The following is a 25,252-nucleotide window of genomic DNA, read 5'->3' as shown; positions in this document are numbered from 1 at the left end:
TCTGTGTAATTCCCCTTAAAGAGTCAAACCAAGTACTAGCATCTTTCCTAAGGACCACCTCAAACATTTCTACACGTTCTTGATCGGTTACTATCCTCTTGATACGGCAAGACATCTTGAAATTTGCTAAAAATATATCTACATCCTCTCCAAGCTCTCCAAAGAAAAGAGGATATCCAGACATTTGGCGTTGGCTCTCCATTATTATGAAAGATTACAACACGAGTTACAATAAGGGATACAATAGAGATTTAGAACCACTCGCCTGCAAATGAAGAAGTAAGAAAATACCACTCTAGGTTTTCTTCTTCAGCTATCCAAGCTTCAATGAGGTCTCGATTTGTTTGATCAAAAAAAAAATGTAGACTATTGATGAGCTCTAAGAAGGGTTGAAATTCTTCAAAGCTAAGGCGATAAACAGAAATCTCTAGAACTTCATTTTTTGGATCCAAAAGAGCAACCGAGTCCCAAGTGATAAATTTCACTTGCTCTACAATTCCCAACGCACAAGCGGTTTGTATAAAAACTAGATCTTCATGCTCGTCGAAGGCCGTGAGAAAGTAGCAATTGACTAGGAGCTCCTTTCCTTCGAGTTCCACACAGTCGGAGTTAGGCAACCTTCTCACAATTTCATAAAGAACATCCTCATCAAGTCCAATCAAGTTTGCAAGATTTAAAGACTCCACTTGTGCTACAAAATTCCTGGACAAAAACTCCTTAGGATTATGGTTAAATCATTCAAAAGCATAAAGAGATTTACAATGTCTCTATGAACAAAGTGTCATAGAAAGTAGAGAAGGATGAGAATTTATACAAATTTGCAATCTTCTCTATGCTCTCTTTATTAAGACAAGCTCTAAATAGCTCCCTACCTCCTTTGTTGAAAGCGAAAGGAAGACTATTAATAAGACGCAAATGAGAGAAAAATTCACCAAATGTGAGTCTATGAAGCATGAACTCTGGCCGCAAGTTTCCTGAAGAGTCTTCCTCAATGGTGAAATACACTCGCCAAACGCCAAATTTCACTCCATTTACCAATCTTAGGGCACACACTAGTTGGATGAATGTGCGGTCTTCCTTAGTGCCCAACAACAAGAGGAAAATGGAATCCATGCGTAGGACCTTTTGTCTTAACTTCACCACCCTCTTGTTATGAAGGAGACGCCTTACTACTTGCTCCTGCAACTCAATTGGTAATAGAGCTAGATCTCTAAGGATTGAACTTTCACTGCACACACATTCCCTGTTAGAACAAATGATCTTTTTTTGTTTCTTGTAACAACTTGGACAAAGAAAAAACAAACATACACACTATTTTGTCGGGCTGCACTTCATTTTAAAATAAAATGAACACATGTACATCAAAAGAAGTGTGGTAGTTGATGAGAGGTAGAATGACAGGGTTTGGTGATGCAAGAATTTCTCCTAATCTTTGGGCACCAAACATGAACACCATTCGTTGTTGAAAATGGATCTTTCTACTAATTGCAACGTTTATTCTAATGTGTGGAGTAAAATGAAAGGGAAAAGCCTCTATTCGTGGGCCATTATCCATGGCCTATGCATGTCCTAATGCTTAAAATAACACAAAAATATAGACGTCCAAGCTAATATCGTACCTAATGAGAGGCAAAATCAAAAGGATTTACCGAAGTGTTTATCTCGGCTAACCTAAGAGGACCTAAAATCCTACGAATTACCCGTTGAAATTGCAACTTAGTACTAACAATTATGTGTATCTTTTGCCTTGCAATGAGAATGAAAGGATCATACAAACTCTCGTGATTCATGCAAGCTACTTGATTATGCTAAAGGTTGAACCTTCACAAAACATACACAAGCATGTCCTCAGTGGGGGCACCAATTTGAAGCGGTCCGGGGCGGGCAACAAGAAGAGAAACCTCTAGACACCCTTCAAGGCTCCCGTGCTGCTTAATGGGGCTGGGGCACAACACAACACAAACCAAAACAACAAACCCCAAGCCAAAACCCAACTACACAAGGGGCACCACCTAGTTTAAGAGCGAACTAGGACGCAAAAGAGGAGAATCGTTAGAGCAACCCACAAACAAGAAAGGAATTTACACTAACCCTAACACCAATGGAACACTCTCACACACTAAAACACGGGAGAGAGAGAGAGAGAGGGAGAGAGAGAGAGAGATGTTGCTCGGGCTGCTTTGAAGTGTATCGTTAATGATCAAGCAAACATAAATATATATGTGTAAGAAAGAGAGAGAAGGGGGAAGGGGGTGCTTGTTGCACTAATGTCTTCTTACAAATCTGTCATGACCAATCAAAGTGAGATTAGTATTTGTTCAACATAGCCTGAGTAAATTACACCACAACACATCACAAGAAAAAAAGCCACCCCAATCAGTGTCTTAAGGCCAGGGGCGTCCTCTCCACCCTGTCGCCCTCTTACAGCATGTGGGATTTATGGCTAAATTGATAACAATACCCGGAGACAAGCTATCAAGAACTTAAATCAAACCCAAGACACTTACACATCATTATTGTCCATGACTTCACGTTGGAAGGGAGACAAGGTATCCATGCTTAGTCCAAATTCACCCTCCTTGATTCAGCAAATGTTGGGCTTACACTAGTAGAAAAAATGATAGATTTCCTACTCTCAATTTAATGATCACTCTCTCTTACAATGGCATAGAGTTCCCTTGCTAATCACCCCTAATACAACACATACATATGCCTAATGCCAATGAGATTCCACTCAAGAGGTTGAGCTTGGCTTCTCAAGCTATAGCATAGTGCTCTTTCTTCTCCCCCCTGTTGTGCTAGCTACACCCTCCTTTTATAGCAATTTTGAAGGCTAGGGTTACTCCTCTAACCATGGTTGGGTTAGATTTTCAGCAATTTATCTAATTTCTTTTTCTTGGAATTATCAAGAAGTTGGTGGGGAAAGAGAGAGGAGAGAAATGGAGTTGATAGGACTTTTCATAGTGGGTTAGTGCTAGTAGAGTTAGTATTAATTTACAAATGGAATTGGATATTTACAATGGGAGTATCCATGTAGGATACAAATAAGGAAGAAAAACTCTTAAGAGGTAAGAAAAGGTGTATTTCTTACAAGGTTGATGCTCCAAGTGTCTTGAGTAGGGCCAATTTTGACACTTGTTGACGGTCCACTAGCTTTGACGGTACATTTTTTCTCCACTCTTGACCTTCCTTGAGAGACAAGGTAATTGAAGCTGAGTAATCAACCACCATGATGCTGTCTTTTAAGAGAAGAGGCTGAATTTTGTGGTTTTTTTGATAGATATGGGTAATTTGGAGGAGGAAAAATGAGACTAGGTGGTCAATTTTGGAATGGAATTGTGTGTGGGAGGTATGAGTTCACCATGGTTTCTCTTATTCTTCAAGGTTGAGGAGAAGGTGAGTAGGGTGCAGAGAGGAGTGGTGAGAGAGGTGGGGATGATGAGTGGAGAAGTGTGTGTGAAAGAGGAAAATGATAAAGTGGAAGAGAGAGTGTGGCTGCATAGCATGGGAAAACTGGGGTCCACTAATAAAATCATAGCTCACAGCTCGTAGCTCAAAAAAATATGAAAACATTTGAGGCAAAAGTTCAGCCCACGAGCTACAACTTTTTTTTGTATCACCTTTTCAAATTCGGAGAGCAAGTGAACTTTAAAAATTCAGCAAAACCGATCGTTTTTTTCTACTGCACAAGGTCCTTGTGGGGTCCTTCTTCGGATGATTCTTTTGAATACCTCCAAGAGTGAGCCCTCCATAATGCATGTATGCATACCACCTACCCTTGAACTTATTTGGTAGGTCTATAATTGAAGATATTTTTGAGATCATGATATAAGTGAATAGTACAACTAAGAAAATCAAATATTGAGGGGTCTAAAAAATATGTACATGTCAAATATAAATAATATATGTGGAATAAATATAAAGGGGTCAAAAGAAATCTCTCTCATTATGAGGCTACCACAAAAAGATAAATATTTTTGGTGTTCTACTTTTTTAGAAAAAAAACAAAATAGATGTAGGAAGGGAAAAATCACAATAGTGAAAAAGTATACACATAAATAAAACTAGTTTTTTTGGATTTTTGTTGGGGTGGAGTTACACCAAATATAAGAGAAGCTTACATGAAAATATTTCTATATGGAATAAAGAGTATGAAATATGGTAAGAAAAAATTTGGTAATGGTGAGGCAATGTACATTAGCATACATAACACACACTTAGGTAGAAATATTTAAATAAATACCAAAATAATTATGAAAAAATCTTTTATTCAGGCCCTATATACAAAGAAATATTTACATACGCAAGGGCCATAATATACTTATATTTTTTATTTTTTTGGCTCAACTAGCCCCATGACTAGCTAATTGAGGGTTTTTTATTTCAGTAAGGAAATATGGGAAAAGTCTCCTAACTCACACGCACCTATATACAGTGAAAGCGTGAGGATAACCACAGTGTTTGAGTGATTTGATAGGGGGGGATAACTCACTATGGAAATCACAGAGAGCCGAAAAATGGCTATCAATACCATCGCATAGTCTTATAACCTCTTAATACCTTGTCTTCATCTCGGAGAATGGACTCGGGTTGCATCACCTCTTCCTGAGGTGGCTCTCCTTTGTAAGGCTTTAGTAGGCTCACATGAAAAGCATTGTGTATGAGCCAATGGCTGGGCAACTTGAGTTGATAGGACATCTCATTGATTGGTTGAAGAATCTGGAAGGGACCATAGTACCTTTTTGCTAACTTAGCATAGTACTTTTGTTGTCCCATAGGATTCTTGCCTGTTGTGTGCCTTAACACTAGGTTGGTAACCTAACAGGACATAAAAGTGTCCTTTCAGGGTTTTGAAAAAAAACCCCAAAACCATAGTAGATCCACTCATTTTGTAAAATCCTTTCATGAGGTTATAGTTCAAGGCCTACTACACATGGAAAAAATAAGAAACTTGTAAAATTTCTCATTTTTTGGTCACACCAAGCCTCCAAAGTTGATGGACCAGTACATTTTCATCAAAACAGTCATTTCTTACGTTTTGTTGCATAAAAATAAGATTAGGGATTCTTGTAGGACTTGAGATCAATTCCCTAGTTAGCTTCAATGGGTTGGTGATCAGAACATATGATTGCTTCTCACTCACTATTTTTTGTTTTGCCAAAAGAAATAGGTACAAACAAGTTGCATTTTTACCATTCTGCAAACCTATCATCAAAGTTTCTATAGCCACTCTCAATACAAATAATATATGCATGTTAGTTCCCTATTGTCCTTTAGGTTCATAAGGAGCCATGGAGCATGTCAAAACAATAATACATCTCTTACCAAGGGGAATCTTGGGGACAAAGATGAAGTGCTAAATACAGTAAACATGAAAAAATTGGGTTCAACATTATGAGTTGCAGAATCCCATAGAAACTATTCAATATCTAGCCAAATTTGATCCTTATGACTAGATATGGTTACTACCTACAAAATGCATGTAGTTGTCACAAGAAACTAATAATATTGAAAAAGCTATACTTGATATACTAGAATGTTTCGTTTTCTCCTGTAATTGAAAAAATCAACCATCGTTGTCTACTATGCAAAATAGGATATTAGGTGCCCCAAAACTCAAGGAATATTGGCTTTATGTTACAATATTCGACATAGAAAATAAAAAATGCATTTGGATATCATGAAAGCCACCAAAAAAATCATAGAAGAGCTAAAATTGGCTAAAAAACAGGATTTGATAATTTTTGTAATTTGATCATAACTTACAACTTTAACATTTATTTCTCCCTGGAAGCATGAGGACATGTTAAGGACTACTAAAGATAGTTTTCTAGCATTATAGACCTCACAAACATGAATTCTAGAGTTGTATAGTTGCAAAAAGATGAAAAAAGACAAAAATAGGACCTGTTTTTTCACACAGTTTAGGTTGTGAAATGTTGTGCAAGGACAAGGTTAAAGATGGAATTGATATTCCAAAAAAATGTCGAGTTTTTTTCAGCTCATGAGACAACTTTCTAGATAGATAGCACCTCAAAATCCATTTTGAAACTCTTGATATAATTCAAGGAAAATGGTCACTTAACAGGACATAAAAGTGTCCCATTACCAACCTAGTGTTAATCAAGCCTTGGAAAATTTAAGTAAGACCCAATCATTTTCTTTAAAGGCTTGGGCTCTTCTGTGCTTACAGCAACAACCTTTTTCTTTGCTGTGAGATAAAGATAGTATCCTTAATCTTTTGGAAAGATTCTTGTAGGTCTCGGTTTTACTCATCTGCAGCGAATGACGTATATGATTGCAAATAGAAAAATGTAAATATATTTCATGAATTAAAATACTTATTTACAATTCTAAAATTACAATAGTTCTCTTTTAAAAAGAATTCAATGATAGGTAACATTTGAAAATGAGCAGCTATATGATATGATACCTCTTTCTGCAGTGCGGAGGATGGTCAACAATAACCAGCAACAAAAGATCTAAAAATACATAACCCCTCCCTCCACTACAACGATGTGGTTAACAACAAATAGACACAAAGAATCTATTAAAACCAATCTCCCTGTAGTGCGACACGGTAGTTAGCAGCAGCCACGGATGAAGGATTTAAAATACATAACTCCTCCCTGCAATGCGGCAGTGTGGTCAGTAACAACCAAAGATGGAGAATCTATTAAACCCAATCAACCTATAGTGCGACACAGTGGTCAGTAACAACCAAGAATGAAGGATTTAAAATACCTAAACCCTCCGTGCAGTGCCATATGGTGGTCAACAATAGTTAGAGACAGGGAATTTAATAAATCCAATCAACCTACAGCACGACGCAGTGGTTAGCAACAACCAGAACGAAGGATTTAAAATACCTAACCCCTCTCTCCAGTGCGACACGATGGTCAGCAACAACCAAAGACGGGGAATTTCTTAAATCCAATCATAACTTGCAGTGCAACACGGTGGTCAGCAACAACCAGAGATGGTCACTCTATTGAATCCAATCTTCCTGCAGTTTGTCGCAATGTTCAACAAACAGGTAGAACGAAGGATTTAAAATGCCTAACCTCTCCTTACAGTGCAAAACAGTGGTCAACAACAGTCAAAGATGAGAAATCTATTAAACCCAATCTTCTTGCAGTGCAAGGTGGTGGTCTGCAACAACCAGGAACAAAGGATGTGAGATAGCTAACACCTCCCTGTAGTGCGATGCGGTGGTCAGCAACAATGAGAGACAAGGAATCTAATTGCACATCCTAAGCTACTCCTTATAGTGCGACACGGAGGTCAACAGCAGTCAAGGACCAAGCATGTAAAGTATAAACCCCCCTTGTAGTGTGTCACGAGGATCAACACAAGTAAGGAGAGGTCTCTAAACTCTCTCTCTCTCTCTCTCTCTCTCTCTCTCTCTCTCTCTCTCTCTCTCTCTCTCTCTCTCTCTCTCTCTCTCTTTGTAGTGTGACACGAGGGTCAATACAGCCAAAAAGAGGGTCCTAACCTGTAAACTAACACTGAGGTGTGAGGAATTATCCACAACAATAGTGCTAGTAAATACAAAGTCAGAGAACAAAACATTAAAAAAATCAGAAGTGATAACCTGTGCTACTTGCTCTCTCCGTGTCTCTATCGCAAGCATCATTGTCGCAGCAATTCAAACAAACTGTCGTGGTGCTTCTTTTATGTATTTTTATTCGGATATACATCGTATAATATCACATTGTACGTACAAATTTTGTTATACCGATGTATAAATGCAAGTTAGCTCTTAAAGTCTCTATGTGGCACAAGAAAAACTCTATGAGCATATGTATATAACACTAAACTAAAATTTTAAACTTATTTATAATTTTTAAAAATTATTTGTCTTTCGCACTTTAAATTGTCAAGGTAAGGTATATTCAAGCTCTATTGTTTATTTTTTTATTTACACTTTTCCAAAATGCAATTGATGTTTCATATATTTTATGCAGGTCAAAACTAAAGGTGCTCATTTGGGCCACCCAAAATTGGGTGGCTCAAATGAGCACCTTTAGTTTTGAATAGCCATATAGCATTTATGTCCGTGATAATAGGGGCGCAAGCAATATATGCGATAATAGTTGCGGATATATATCCATGGCTATTATCACGTATATTACTAACAAACCATTGTTGCACCTATTTTCGCTTATATTACCGCCAACACAACTTTTTCTCTCTCCATTTTCATTTGTTAATCCGCGGTACTAAGGGGCGGTTCTCAATTTTCCCTCTTATAATGAGTAGCTGGTTGAGCAACAAAAGCAAAACCGGAGAGATGAGCAGGCTGTCCTTACTCCCCTCACCTCTCTAGCTACTATAAGTATGCATAACAAAAAAACAATATCTTCAAAGCTCAAAAGAATCTAGTGATAAATAAAATCCTCTCTCTTCATGTACTTTCTATTTCCATCATGAACTTCAAGAATGTAGCTATATCAAGCGGCGGTCAAGGCGAGATGGGGGAAGCTCCATCATGCCTATCTGTTGTATACATGGATAGTGAGGTTCAGAGCCTACAGCTACATCAAGCGGCATTGTGGTTATACCATCTAGCTAGATTCCCATATGTGGTCCAGTGGTAGCCAACAACATCTACTCTTTATCCAATTTGTGGAGCCATGTCTAGCTGCAAGGTGGGCATACGTAGCAGCAAATCTAAAGGGTTAAGTGCGTTACCATGCCAGCATGTCTCTCTATCTATTTCTGTGTGTGTGTGTGTGTGTGTGTGTGTGTGTGTGTGTGTGTGTGTGTCTCTCTCTCTCTCTGGGAAATCCTTTGTTCTACATTACATTGTCTACATGTTAACATCGTGTTTAAGAATTCCATTCTCTCCATTCTCTTAGGTATTACACCTTCAACCTATGGATCACTTGGAGCACCCTTTCCTTTAGGGTTTGATCTTGTAAAGAAACTCTATCCTCCAACAATCTGTCTCTGATGACTGACATAGGCACTGTCTACTTAAATCCTATGTGATTGTCAAATGTAGCCATATTCCTCATTGACCATATAAACCACAAAAACCAAACTCTGAATGACTATACTGTAAATTCTAGGGCATGGTCCTGGTGTGTGTTCACCTTGGATAAAGTCAATTTGAACTTTGTGATTTGAACTCCCCAAGATGTAGACCACATATATATTTAGCCCATTTCCACCGCTCTGCAACTATTTTACAATGCCAAAAAACATGTCTAACAGTCTCATTACCATTATATTTGCTACACTTCCCATCTGTAAATCCCTTTGTTTTAAGGTTACAACCTGTAGGCAATACCCCTATACATATTTCCATAAAAAAATCTTTGAATTTGAACTGGTTTGGAATTCACCATATAGCAGATAATACATTCAACCACTATTTATTGTGTATATGTAATCCACACGTACTGTTTATTACATCTTCCATCAATACAAGAATCTGGTAAAGAAGATGAATAAAAAGCTGAAGAAGATGATTTCTACCAATTGGCCGTACACACTAGCAAAGTCCACTCTCTATGCCTCTCTTTCAGGTTTGGCTGGCCAAAAACAGGTAGGCTGAATACATGTGCTCCCAGTTGGTGCCACAGTCCTATGAACGTGGCTATAGAAAATAGTTTCAACTCAAGGTTAGAGTCTAGTATTTGATTAATTTGAAGAATACCCTTTTTGAATAGGCTAATAGCAGGTTTTCCCATCAATTTGGTTGGAGGAACTTCAAACACAAAGCTCCAAAATATATTTTTAGCACCCAAAGAATCACCACTGTACATGATTTTCCCTTCCCAATCCAAAATAGAGCAGCTCTTTTTCAATGATTTTATCAGCATATTGGAGATATCAAACCTAGTTTTTAATGGAGTAGTTTATCCCAAACAGTCATATGCCAATCCCCATGAAAGTACACTACAACTATATCAATCAATTTCCACAAGCATACTGAACAATCAGTATCATTATCCAAGATGTGCTTTATGAGGCAATCCCTACTTGCCTGGGCATGGCATTTCATATTTAGAATGTGCAGACCACCCAATGTGTATGGAAAGGTCAATTTATCCCAGGCAATCAAGGCAGCGACGGCATAATGAATCCTCCATAAAAACCTAGACAGGGCTGTTGTACATTTTTGTAACATTTTGTCGGACTAGTCCAACAAGGCAAGTAGTACATCATGTAAGGGATCATATGCAATTCGGTTTATATAAAAAGAAAAAAATTGAAAATTAAGCATGTTAAATTTACATCATCTTCAGTTCGCTTTATATATTGAAAGAAGTACATAAATTGATTGATCTCTATACTTATATTTCATATATATCACATATATTTTGATGCATGTACATCGAGTTATATCAAAGTCATATCACTTGAAATATTTTTAGTTTGCTTTTTCTTTTGATTGTGTGTAATCTATGATAATCTGTGTTGTATTCAAAGATTCATATTCAAAACTTATGCTTGAATAATTATATTTATTATTTTCGGATGATTATTAAAGTGTTATGTTACAATGATTTATATAGTTACATCTCAAATACTTACAATTTTGATGATTTATTTTATAATCTTCAATTGATATTAATACTTATACTTTGAAAGTTCACATTATTTCTCTTCTTTGTGAATGTCGCATTTTGAACACTACATTATGTTACTCCCTTTTTGACGCGCAATATATCAACGCACCGTACCTTTCCACGCGCATTTCCACGGGCATACCCCGCGTCGATACATGTGTGGTAATACACGTGGAAATGCCTGTCAAAAGGTACGTATTTCCACATGTATATCGACGCGTATATCGATGGAAAGAAAATAAGGAAAAAAAACCAAATCCTCGCACAGGTGCTCATTTTCGCCTACGAGCACACGCACAGATCTAGCCTTCTTGGAAACCTGCAGCACAGGTATTGTTCTTCCCTCCCCTCCCCTCCCTCTCTCTCTATCTCTCAAGGTACATTGTGTGTGTGTGTAGGAGAGAGAGAGAGAGAGAGAGAGAGAGAGAGAGAGAGAGAGAGAGAGAGAGAGAGAGAGAGAGAGAGAGAAATGTGTGTGTGTGTGTGTGTAGGAAAGAGAGACAGACAAAGAAAGAGAGAGAGAGAAATATGTGTGTGTGTGTAGGAAATTAAAGAGAGAGAGAGAGAGATATGTGAGTGTGTGTAGGAAATTAAAGAGAGAAAGAGAGAGATAAATGTGTCTGTGTGTGTGTAAGACATTAAAGAGAGAGAGAGAGATGTGTGTGTGTGTGTGTGTAGGAAATTAAAGAGAGAGAGAGAGAGAGAGAGAGATGCATGTGTAGGAAATTAAAAAGAGAGAGAGAGAGAGAGAGAGAGAGAGAGAGAGAGAGAGAGAGAGAGAGAGAGATGTATGTGTAGGAAATTAAAAAGAGAGAGAGAGAGAGAGAGAGAGAGAGATAGAGAGAGAGAGGGAAATAGATATATAGAGAGAGAAAGAGATATAGAGAGAGAGGGAAATAGAGAAAGGGAGAGAGTGATAGGGAAAGAGAGAGAGAGAGAGAGAGAGAGAGAGAGAGAGAGAGAGAGAGAGAGAGAGAGAGAGAAATAGGGAAGTAGAGAGAGCGAAATAGAGAGTGATATATATATATATATAAATATATATATATATATATATAGAGAGAGAGAGAGAGAGAGAGAGAGAGAGAAATAAAGAGAGAGAGAGAGACAGAGAGAGAGAGAGAGAGAGAGAGAGAGAGAGAGAGAGACAGAGAGAGGGAAATAGAGAGAGAGACAGAGAGAGAGAGAGAGAGAGAGAGAGAGAGAAAGAGAGATAGAGAGAGAGAGAGAGAGAAATAAAGAGAGAGAGAGAGAGAGAGAGAGAGAGAGAGAGAGAGAGGAGGGGGGGGTGTTGAGAGAGAAAGAGAGAGCACAGAAATAGAACCCCAAAGTGTGTAGAATACACACATGAGATGATGTATATATAGAGGGGACCTGGGTGCCATATATAGAGAAGCCATATATTGAGTAGCTTCACATATAAGCTCAACATCCCCGCTCAAATAAGGGTCCCTATTTGTGGATGAAAAAACCCTTGGGGGATCAAGGGAAAAACCCATAGCTCTATATACACCCACCGTTATATTATAAAAATCATTGAATATACAAATGTTCATGAGGAGCTACATCACTCCTTTTACAATGAATAATTTATGAGGAGCTACATCACTCCTTTTACCAATGAATGTTTTATAAGGAGTTACATTACTTCTATCCTATCAAATACAATAATGAATACAAAGGTTCAATAAAGAGGTGTAAAGGCTATCGATTAGCTCGTAATCAGAAGTGTCTCCATGAATCTGCTATGTAGCTTGTCATCACTATAGTATCACCAAACATATCTTCATGTTATCATCAATATGACATCACCAAACATATCTTCATAAATCTTTTATTGTCACCAAGTTTGTCTTCATAAAATCAACTCTTTGATGAATCCTACATAGATCATAGACTCAAAAAAAAACATAGTCATGAAAATTATTAGCATCGTTAGTGAAATAATTTACGTTCACAATGCCATAAGAGATGGTTCGCGACGCCACTCTTTTGACGACATATATACGCACGAAAACATATGGTACATAGAGTATGACGTAAAAGTACAAGATGCGTAATTACGTGATGCAAATGATATGTGTATATACTACATAAAACAACATTTATCAACGTAGTGATGAATGAATATCATCAAAGTATTAACAAAACATCATCATTGTATCAATAAAAATGAATAAATCATCATGGTATCAACAAAAAGCATCATGATATCACCAAAAATAATCATTGTATCAACGAAACAACATCATGGCATCACCGAGAATAACCATGGTATCAACGAAACAACATCATGGTATCACCAAGAATAACCATGGTTTCAACGAAACAACATCATGGTATTACCGAGAATAACCATGGTATCAACGAAACAACATCATGCTATCAACAAAAATCACCATGGAGTTAACGAAATATCATCATGGAATCACCGAGAATAACCATGGTATCAACGAAACATCATCATGGCATCACCCAGAATAACCATGGTATCAATGAAATATCATCATGGTATCAACAAAAATCACCATGACCAAAGTACTAACAAAACATCATCATGGTACCATCAAAATCACTATGGTATCAACGAGAAATTATCAATAAAACGACGAAACTATATCTCTAAAAGAATAATTATACGAGAATCAATGAACGAGTATATCATATAACAAAAGATCATGTACCAAAAGTAGCTCGATAGAATTTGGACGATCATCAACTGCTCGACTGAATCAAAACGATATGTAACTGGCTTCTGCAGCAAAGTTACGTCAGTAACAAATATATGATTGATGAAGAAAAAATATAATTGAGAAGTTTTTAATTATGAGAAAAATCAAAAGCAAAAAGTAAAATTTTTCTTTTCAAACATATTCGTAGTCCAAGACGATAACCCAAAATCGGTGCAGAATTTAGAGAAACTTTCTTCTGCAAAGTTATAGACCACATCGATTACGATGGCTTAAGCAAATAGTTTCTCATCGATTACGATGCCTGCAGCGGCTAGTTCCTTCTGCAAAGTTGTAGACCACATCGATTCCGGTCCCTTACACGGGTAGTTTCTGCAAAATCGTTTTCGATTAGCAAAAAAATAAAAAACATAAAACGAAACTTGCTTTTCGGACATGTACGCAGTCCGCGAACGATAACTCAAAATCGGTGTAGAATTTGAAAAAACTTCTTTCTGCAAAGTTGTAGACCACATAGATTTCTGTCCCTTTTGCGGGTAGTTTTTGCAAAATCGTTTTCAATCAGGAGAAAACTCAAAAACAGAAAGCGGAAGTTGCTTTTCGGGTATGTACGCAGTCCGCGAACGATAACTCAAAATCGTTGCAGAATTTGATTCCGGTATGTTCCATGAATAGTTTCTGCAAAATCGTTTTCAATTAGCAGAGAAGTCAAAAACAAAAAGCGAAAGTTGCTTTTCAGGTATGTACGCAATCCGCGAACGATAACTCAAAATTGGTGCAGAATTTGAAAAAACTTTCTTCTGCAAAGGTGTAGATCACATCGATTCTGATCTCCACAACGAGTAGTTTCTATAAAATCGTTTTCAATTAGCAGAAAAATCAAAAACAAAAAGCGGAAGTTGCTTTTCAGGCATGTACGCAGTCGACGAACGATAACTCAAAATCGGTGAAGAATTTGAAAAAACTTTCTTCTGCAAAGTTGTAGAACACATCGATTTCGGTGCTCATGAAGGATTGTTTCTGTAGAATCGTTTTCGATCAGGAGAAAAATCGAAAACAAAAACGTACTGCTCTGATACCATGTTGAGAGAGAAAGAGAGAGCACAGAAATAGAACCCCAAAGTGTGTAGAATACACACACGAGATGATGTGTATATACAAGGGACGTGGGTGCCATATATAGAGAAGCCATATATTGAGTAGCTTCACATATAAGCTCAACAGGGGGGAAATAGAGAAATAGAGAGAGAGAGAGAGAGAGATAGGGAGGTAGAGAGAGAGAGAAATAGAGAGATAGAGAGTGATATATATATATATATATATATATATATATATATATAGAGAGAGAGAGAGAGAGAGAGAGAGAGAGAGAGAGGCAAAGATAGGGAAATGGAGAGAGAGAGAGAGAGAGAGAAGTAGAGAGAGAGAGAGAGAGAGAGAGAGAGAGAGAGAGAGAGAGAGAGAGAAAGAGAGATAGAGAGAGAGAGAGGTAAAGAGATAGAGAAATATATATATATATATATATATATAGAGAGAGAGAGAGAGAGAGAGAGAGAGAGAGAGGTAAAGATCGAGAGAGAGAGCCAGAGATAGAGGTAGAGAAAGAGAGAGAATTAACTAGAGATAGCTAGGGAGATGGATAGAGAGAGTGAGAGAGAGATAGTAGTAGATAGAGAAAGTAGTGGTGAAAGAGTTAGCTTGGCTGACCAATTGTGCGAAAAGGACAGAAACTCTCTCTATCTCTCTCTCTCCCTCTAGAAGAAACTATGGAACTAAAAGAGGCAAAGGGGTTTTGCGCGCTACATGTATTGTCATGTACACCTGGGAGAGCATATATGTGTCTACCCATATAGGATTTGACCAATAAAGACAGAATTTTGACCCGGTGGTCCTGATCTCCGTACTCCTCTGGACCGAGGTGTGCGGAGATCAGGCAAGGCTAGAGAATGCGAGGTAGTTTACATTGTGAGGAGTTTATATATTGAGACAACATTCATAATCATTGTAGATGGCAACGTGACCAACTAACATGGAGGAAAAGATTGCATGCTTGTGCACGCTCTACACGTATCAAATCCTGCACAAGCATAGGATATGTAATGAGCATGTGCACAAGTACGAAGAGTTTGCTAGAGAAACCGTACAGAATCTACGATATGACTTCTATGGAATGGGCATTGATTTTCGCGACATAACACCTACATCTGGGAGAGAGAGAGAGAGAAAAAAGGATTATGCGTGAAGGTCCGACCAATCCAGAGCCAAGGATGGAAGCACAGGAGGGCTTACAAACACAAGAGGATGGCATGGAGGAGATGCTGCCTTCTTCCAGACAAGCGAGGAGAACGCTCTCGGGAGTTTTTTGGATCAAGGGATTGTGCATATGTACATACCCATGCATGGTGCATCGAATAAAGAATTGCCCATTTTTCAGAGCCAGGTGGTTATGTGGGACCCACATGTGTACAGGTAGGACATCATGTACATAGTGTTGAGAGAAGGAGAGAACACAGAAGTAGAACCCCAAAGTGTGTAGAATACACACATGAGATGATGTATATATAGAGGGGACCTGGGTGCCATATATAGAGAAGCCATATATTGAGTAGCTTCACATATAAGCTCAACACCCCCGCTCAAATAAGGGCCCCTATCTGTGGATGAAAAAACCCTTGGGGGATCAAGGGAAAAACCCACAGCTCTATATACACCCACCGTTATATTATAAAAATCATTAAATATACAAATGTTTACGAGGAGCTACATCACTCCTTTTACAATGAATGTTTTATGAGGAGTTACATTACTCCTATCCTATCAAATACAATAATGAATACAAAGGAGCTACATCACTCCTTTTACAATGAATGTTTTATGAGGAGTTACATTACTCCTATCTTATCAAATACAATAATGAATACAAAGGTTCAATAAAGAGGTATAAAAGGTATCGATTAGCTTGTAATCAAAAGTGTCTCCGTGAATCTGCTGTGTAGCTTGTCATCAATATCGCATCACCAAACATGTCTTCATGTTGTCATCAGTATGGCATCACCAAACATATCTTCATAAATCTTTTATTGTCACCAAGTTTGTCTTCATAAAATCAATTCTTTGATCAATCCTACATAGATCATAGACTCCAAAAAGAACATGTCATGAAAATTATTAGCATCGTTAATGAAATAATTACATTCACAATGCCATAAGAGATGGTTCACGACGCCACTCTTTTGACGACATACATACGCACGACAACATATGGTACATAAAGTATAAACGTAAAAGTACAAAATGTGTGATTACGTGATACAAATGATATGTGTATATACTACATAAAACAACATTTATCAATGTAGTGATCAATGAATACCATCAAAGTATTAACAAAATATCATCATTATATCAATAAAAATGAATAAATGACCATGGTATCAACGAAAAGCATCATGATATCACCGAGAATAATCATTGTATCAACGAAACAACATTATGGCATCACCGAGAATAACCATGGTATCAACGAAACATCATCATGGCATCAACGAGAATAACCATGGTATCAACGAAACAACATCATGGCATCACCGAGAATAACCATGGTATCAATGAAATATCATCATGGCACCACCGAGAATAACCATGGTATCAATGACATATCATCATGGTATCAACGAAAATCACCATGACCAAAGTATCATCATGGTACCATCAAAATCACTATGGTATCAATGAGAAATTATCAATAAAACGACGTAAACTATATCTCTAAAAGAATAATTATACGAGAATCAATGAACGAGTATATCATATAACAAAAGATCATGTACCAACAGTAGCTCGATAGAATTTGGACGATCATCAACGGCTCGACTGAATCGGAACGATGTGTAACTGGCTTCTGCAGCAAAGTTACGTCAGTAACAAATATATGATCGATGAAGAAAAATATATTTGAGAAGTTTTCAATTATGAGAAAAATCAAAAGCAAAAAGTAAAATTTTGATTTTCAAACATATTCGCAGTCCGAGACGATACCCCAAAATCGGTGCAGAATTTAGAGAAACTTCCTTCTGCAAAGTTATAGACCACATCGATTCCGGTCTTCCATAGCGGGTAGTTTCTTCTGCAAAGTTGTAGAACACATCGATTCCGGTCTCTCACGCGGGTCGTTTCTGCAAAATCGTTTTCAATAAGCAGAAAAATAAAAAACAAAAAACGGAAATTGCTTTTTATGTATGTACGCAGTCCGCGAACGATAACTCAAAATCGGTGCAGAATTTGAAAACACTTCCTTCTGCAAAGTTGTAGACCACATCGATTCCGGTCTTCCCCACGAGTAGTTTCTGCAAAATCGTTTCCAATTAGCAAAAAAATCAAAAACAAAAAGCGAAAGTTGCTTTTCAGGTATGTACGCAGTCCGTGAACGATAACTCAAAATCGGTGCAGAATTTGAAAACACTTCCTTCTGCAAAGTTATAGACCACATCCATTCCGATTTCCTACTGGGATAGTTTCTGCAAAATCGTTTCCAATTAGCAGAAAAATCAAAAACAAAAAGCGGAAGTTGCTTTTTAGGTATGTACGCAGTCCGCGAACGATAACTCAAAATCGGTGCAGAATTTGAAAAAACTTCCATCTGCAAAGTTGTAGACCACATCGATTCCGGTCTCTCTCGTGGGTAGTTTCTGCAAAATCGTTTCCAATTAGCAGAAAAATCAAAAACAAAATGCGGAAGCTGTTTTTCAGGTATGTACGCAGTCCATGAACGATAACTCAATGTCGGTGCAGAATTTGAAGAAACTTTCTTCTATAAAGTTGTAGACCACATCCATTCCGATCCCTCAAGCGGGTAGTTTCTGCAAAATCGATTTTGATCAGGAGAAAAATCGAAAACAAAAACGTACTGCTCTAATACCATGTTGAGAGAAGGAGAGAACACAGAAGTAGAACCCCAAAGTGTGTAGAATACACACATGAGATGATGTATATATAGAGGGGACCTGGGTGCCATATATAGAGAAGCCATATATAGAGTAGCTTCACATATAAGCTCAACACATAGTGCATCGATTTTCATTATTACCAGTACCAATGTGTTTTATCTATAATAATGAGGAGTTGTTAGTGCATAAAACTTCTCGAGGAAGCTATCCGTGGGCCGACAATATGAGGTAAGCAGGTACGCCAGATGGCATATACTGGCGTCAGGAGGTCGAACGGGGTCAATATTTCCACGTAGATGAGTACGGACACAACGTGGATGTTTTCTTGTGATAATTATGCAGAAAGGTCATCATGAGGACCACATTTTGGGGCCACTTTACGTGGTGGCAGGATGCATTATTGGAAAAAGTTGAGTGCCAGGTGTGCGGATGGATGTAGCAAGGTGACAACTATGCACTGCGAGGTCAGTTTTTGGCCTATTCGGGGTCCGTTTGAGGTCATCTAAAAGGCCAAGGGTGCCGAGGTAATAAAGCTAAGTGTGAGAAATGAAAAAACTGAGATAAGACCAGAAAAAACATGGAGAAGAGAAGAGGAACAACCGCAATTGTGTTTTTTGCTGTTTTGGAGGCTGTTTTGGCCATAAATTGCTCATGCGAGGTCGGATTTGAGCACTTTGACATTGTAGACTGGGGTTTTGGGCCATTCTGGACGTGATGGCACTGTCCATTTTGCCAAATTACTCACTCTTCTGCTGTTGTTTTTGTTGTGTAAGTTTCTCCTATGAGCGAAGCTTCTGCTCCAATTTGTGATTGTATCTGGCATACTTTATCCATATTGTGTGAACTATTGGTCCCATTGGTGTTGGCCCAAGATCATTTGTATCTAAACATCAGAAATTATCCTCTTTTGAGCTGAGTTTTTGGGTGTGTGTGTGTGTGTGTATGTGTCAGTGTGGAGTGGGTAAAAGGGTAGTCTCTCTCTTCTCACTCCATCGGTGTGTTCCCTGTCTCGGCCAGGTGTGTTGTGGAAGACGAGTGGTGCCCAATAGTGTGTGTGTGTATCATTCCAAGAGTGTGTGTCGGGTCGTTATAGAGAGTTCCGTGTGTTTCCATCCCGCTCACATTCTTTTGGTGCCCCCACTGAGGATCTTCTTCGAGTACCTTCTGCTTCGAGATTCGGGATTACAGGTTGTAGACTATAGGTTACAGGTTTTAGGGGCATGTACAGGTACAAGTGATTCACACAGGTTTAGGTAGCTGGAGTACAGTGATATACTAGCAGTGGTGTCACTTGCAGTTGTTGTGGGTATGCATCATTTGGCGCGTGCTTGAGCGAATTGTTTGTTGGTATTGTACGTTACTTGTGGAAACTGCCATTGTATGCCTTCGTGGAGCCATACTTGGTTTTTTTTGGCAGTCCCAGCCATTTCTGAGACTTGGTCTGGAAAATAGTCATTTCTGAGACTTGACTATACGAGATTTGCATAAGCCTTCGTGTGAGGGTCGATAGCGTGAGGTTTTATTGAGCTGGGGGATTCTCAAATGTGGAGATCCTTTCGGTGATACAGGTAGCTGGAGCACCCTTTTTGTGACCTCGCCATAGGCTATGTACTAGTGATTCCTAATTGATGCTCGGGTTCTATTGTTGGCAGTTTATGCATACATATACAATCTATATTTTGGGTTCTTACTGCTCTACTTCTGGGGCAACTTTGTCAAAATTTTCCCAAGTTATGATGGCTGGTTTTTTGGTCTTTTAAGCCATTTATGCTGTTATGCTGCTGAAATTTTGGCAAAATCAGAGAATAAGACAGGTGTGTCTTCTTGGGAGCTTCATGGTTAGCTTTAATGGATGATCAAAATGGCCCTCAATTCACTCCTTTTCATTTAACTCAAAGAATCCAGATAAATGTTTATGTGTCCAGGAAGATTTTTTTCCAGCAGTGCATAGTCTTTATGTTCGGGCCAAGAAGATTACGAGAGATCCTGGAATGTCCTTTGCCAGTTGTAATTCCGATGATTAACTATGAAAACTCATTTGATGTGCATGTGTTTGTCCTTCTCTAAAGTTGAGCTCCATTGAAGTTTCTGGGGATTGGGTAGCAAAAAGTTTTGGGTTCTTGCACGTGTGTTAGAAGGGGTTCTTAAAGCATTGAAACTTGGGTAGCCATGGCTTTCTCTTATCCAGAGTTTCATGGAAGAAGTGATGAAGACGTGGAAGACTTTTTGGAAAAGATGGAGGTTGCCTACATTAGCAACCAGATTCGTGACCCGGCGCAACAGTTACGTCTTTTCCAGATCTGTTTGAAGAGTGATGCATGAGTTTGGTCCAAAGCATTTGAAGAGGATTTTCATGGGGCTAATCCACCCGTAACGTTAGTTGGGACAATCTACGGCATGGGTTGGAAGTGGATTTTGTGAAGATAGAAGATCCTAAGAAAGTGTGGCAGGAAGTACATGCTTTAGTGCAAAAGGAAGGTGAGCCAGTAGATGCATACATACGTAAGTTTTCATTGGCATGGGAATGGATGTGCAAGGCCTTAGCACCACAGGTGCCTCCACCTGACATGATGAAAAAGGACAGGTTCTTGGCTGGTCTTTGGGAGAATATACATTGGAGAGTGGAGCTAAAGAAGCCTAGGACATATGAAGATGCACTAGAGGTAGCAAGGAACAAAGATTGGAAGCTGAGGAAAATGAGCCAGTTAGGGGTGGAGTCTTTGCCCATGAGGTCTGAATTTCAGCCTATGGACTCTTTACAAGGTCGCATACCAAGGGTTCATCATGAACCAGTGGTTTTTGTTACTCCTCGGGCTATGCCACCAGTGGTCAATACAACAGTGCAAGATGATGGCCTAAGGCAAGACATGAGGCAAGTGGTAGATTTAATGAAACATCTCATCCTAAACATGCTAGGTCAAGTGGGAAATAATCGAGGTTGAGGGAGGTTTGCAAATCAGCCAGGAGGTGAAGAGAGACCTAGGAATGGTGTTGGACAAAGCAATGGTAGGTTCTGGAGGCAGACACCCACATGTTATAATTGTGGAGAGTTGGGGCACATTAGTCCGAAATGTGATAAGCCACCAAGGATGGGGGGATACATGTATCCATTGCCAAGAAAAGTGCTAGCTAGGTCGAATGATTATGCAATCGAAATTAAGGGAGAGGAAGGAACCAGTGGATTAACCTAGGAGGAAAAGGGAAAGACAAAAGTGCTAAGTGTAGTCACCTTGGAAAAGGCATCAAAGCTAGAGGATACATTAGTGATGCCCATTGGGAAGAGGACCACAGAGGAAAAGGAAGGAAGAAGTGCCCCAGGTCCTAGTAAGAAGAAGGGAAAGAGCCATGAAGGCGAGGATGTCAAGGCCAAGAAGAAAAGAAGGGCTCGTCCCAAGTTTCATGTTTCAGATTTTCTACTAGGGGATGGGCAATTAAGCTATGACTTGAAGGAGGATCTGACAAGCAGGAAGGGAGATGTTACTTTTGGTCAGCTTATGGAGATGGTGCCTAAGCTAAAGCAACAGTGGAAGAGGATGGTTAACCCAATGGAGAAAGAGCCAGAGAGAGGTTCAGTGAAGGTGTTAGCGATGGATGAGCTACCAGACATTTTTCCAATAGTAGATGTGTGGCACAAAAGAAAAAATCTAGGACAAGGTTATGTTGATGGTGGAGCCCAAATATGCGTCATAACGCACTCATGCGTTGAGAAGATGGGTCTTACAGTGAGACTCGGGTGTCAGGTTTCCGGATCAGATTGGCAAACCATCAGAAAGTAAAATGTTTGGATGTTGTAAAGAGCTTAGAAGTGAAGGCATATGATGCAAAGGCGGTGGTTGATTTTCATGTGATGCCAGTGGGGTTGGGAGCATATCCTATTATCTTGGGTAGACCATGGTTACGTGCAGTGGGAGATGTTCAAGATTGGAGACGTGGTACGATTACCCTCTATGGAAAGGCAGGTGCCAAGAAGCTATATAATATGGACACAAAAGACCATATTAGGTATTTTGGTAAAAATCTCACATTATGGGAATCTCCAAATCGACTAAATTCATGTAATTTGGAAATTTTCCACTTAAAGTGGGAAAAATTGAGGTGTGTGGTTAGTAAATAAAGTGAAAATCTCATAGGATTGTGGTGTTGATAAACACCAAAAGTCAAGAGGATGTACAACACATGGATTTGAATAATAGCTACGAATTACATAAAACAAAGGAAGATACAAAAAAGATTTTGTTTACAAATTGACTAGTATAGTGACAATAGAAGCTCCACATAATTCTACTCCACATTTGATACCATATCTGAACTTTGATCCAAGTGTGGTTGATGTGCATGAGTGAGGCCTTCTATGGCTTTTAGAGCATGCCTTTCTGGAATCTTTATTCTAGAAAATGGTCCTTCTTTGTTGGGTCTCCAGGACCAAACAATTGCATCTACAGTTTCCCACACTTGTGGGTCCTTAGAGTTGACATCCCAATAACCCTTCCAACAATTACTATAAGCTTGAGTATCTGTCATCCCACTTTTTCTCGCGCAAGGTGCCCAATATTGAATCAAGAGTTTTCTGTAGTTTGGTGATGTAGGATCATTATCAATGTCAGATAAAGCCATTGCAAGGCACACTGGATAGATTTCTGTGTCACTCGGAACAAGCATAAGAAAGTCACCTTGGTGCACATTAGACATAGGGTCAAACTCTTCCCTTGGCCTATCTCGTTGAGACCCACAATCGTTCAACTCTTCATGGCCTAGGAATCTTTATGCTCCTTGTTGAAAATTCATTGTAGTGCTTTGTAGGTGAGAATATTCTTGAGTTTTTGGCCAAAACATTTCATACAAGACTCCCTCTGATATGATTTCTTTTCCAATCTCTTCAATTACCTTACTCCAATAATCTATCATGAGTCCATAATATTGCGGAATACTTGAACCATTCCCTAAATTTTTCCAAAATTTTATATAGTTCTTTAGCCCCAAAGTGACTTCTTCGTGGGCCTTGACATACTCCTCCATTTGTACTAGAGGTGGATCTCCATGTGGTAACATTGGATTGCCTTTTGTGTCTGTTTTCCAAAGGCGAATACTTCCACTCCAACTTGATACACCTACATGTGCCCTATATTTCATCATTGGTGTCTCATCCTGCATAAAGAACCTGAACTGAAGCGGTTTGGGATGTCCAACAAGTATGTCTTGTCCATCACAAAGATAGCCATCACAATATTGCTTGAAATCGGGGATCTTTGTGAGAAAAATGGAGCTGGAGATGAAGATGAGCTGTTTCGTAATGTATCCATCAAATGTGACAAAGTACAGGTTTGTGTAACTCTCAACTTCTCAAAAAACCTACTAAACATGGCGTCTATGTCCTCATGTGTATACCCAACCATTAAAAATCCTAGCTGGATGGTTTTGAAAACACCCCTTGCAACAAGCATTGACAAATAGGCAAATAAGTATCCATTTTTGATTTCCCTTGCACAATTATCCAATTGTAGCAACAAGTTCTCTGGCAACCTATGAAATGTTGACCCCAATTCCTCTTTTGCAATTTCTGACGACTGCACAATGGGCTCTTTTCCATCACTCAAGTTATGGTAGTCCAAAGCATCCCTTGAGTTCAAAGCATGTAGTAGTGAAATATTGCTCCTTGGAAGTCCATTTGTTACTAGATCACCAAGAGTATGCTTATCTATCCTCTCTAGGTTATGTAAAAAATTAGCAATTGAGCCAATTGTACGATTTGGATCAGCTGGCCACAAACCATTCAAGACAAAGTGTCCGTAATGACCTTCTCCATGTCCATGAGTGATCATGCCAATCAATGCCAATTGCAGATTATATCCTGAATCCACACCCTTAGAAACAATGCGTCATCTAGGAATGGCAGTATTCTTTTGATCCATCTTATCATGGATTATGCATACATATTTTTGTGGTTGAGTTTCTGAATACGTGCGCCATGCATAATATAGGCTTCTGCAACTCTTTTGTTGTGCCATGTGAACTTCTCTCCCCCTCAAGAGAAGAGCTCTCTCTTCAAGAGAAGGTTTAGCTTCTAACCTTGCCTTGATTGAGCTACAAATATTACACTTAGAGAACTCACTCGTCTTTGTTAAAGTGACATGTGGGTACTCTTTGTTCCAAATTCTACCAAAAGAAGATTGGGATAGCTTCTTCTCATAGCCCATTTGGTCAAGTGTCGTGTTGATTTCACATAAAATATCCACTTTTTTGTATGTTGATGGAATCACCAATTGATTCTCTCTTGAGCCATCTAGCAATGTTCTACTTCTATGTGGCATCTTCTCAGAGTTGTTTTCCACAAACTCATTTAGTAGTGCTCTTGCTAAACTAGTATGTTGAAGTCCCCTTCTGAATGTACATGTGTTCCCATGTACATATTGGCGCACACCATTTTCAAAGTTCTCCTTGTATCGATAAAATGATGTCTTTGGTATTCCATGTAGCTCATACCATGCTCTACAACAAACAATAGAGACATTTAGCCTGAATTGGTATCGTGACTTCTCATCTTTGTGATAACATATAGAAAGAACATCATAAACATAATTAGTGCGTGATTTTTGAGACTCTCCCCAAAATTGTTGTCGTAACCTTGTCACCATATCACGATCTGCAAACTGGCAAAATTTTTGTGCACAACAATCAATGCATTATACCCTTTGAATTGATTTGTTTGGAAGGTAAAAAGTCGAAGCTGGTGCTGCTTTTGATTTTTGAGTCCTGTTCATGAAAGTGTATCATCTCTTCCTTGACAACTGGACAACATTATTGCCATCAAGTTTTTTTCCAACATTGTCATCGTTGGATACATCCTCATATGTAGCATGCATGCCATCAAACAGGAACAAAGCGTTGTAATGGGCTCCCATTCAACATTGTTGTCGGCTTGATGGGCCACTTTAGCAAAGTGATGCTACCCACTTCAACCACATCATCAATGCTTGCATTTTCTCTTTCAATACCCACACCCACACAATCATGACCAAGTTCCTGAAAGTTGACATAATCA

This window comes from Adiantum capillus-veneris, chromosome 10, assembly GCF_014529385.1.
Source record: "Adiantum capillus-veneris isolate H3 chromosome 10, ASM1452938v2, whole genome shotgun sequence".
Lineage (NCBI taxonomy): Eukaryota > Viridiplantae > Streptophyta > Polypodiopsida > Polypodiales > Pteridaceae > Adiantum > Adiantum capillus-veneris.
The sequence above is the reverse complement of the archived record's forward strand: the minus strand, read 5'-3'. Positions refer to the sequence as shown.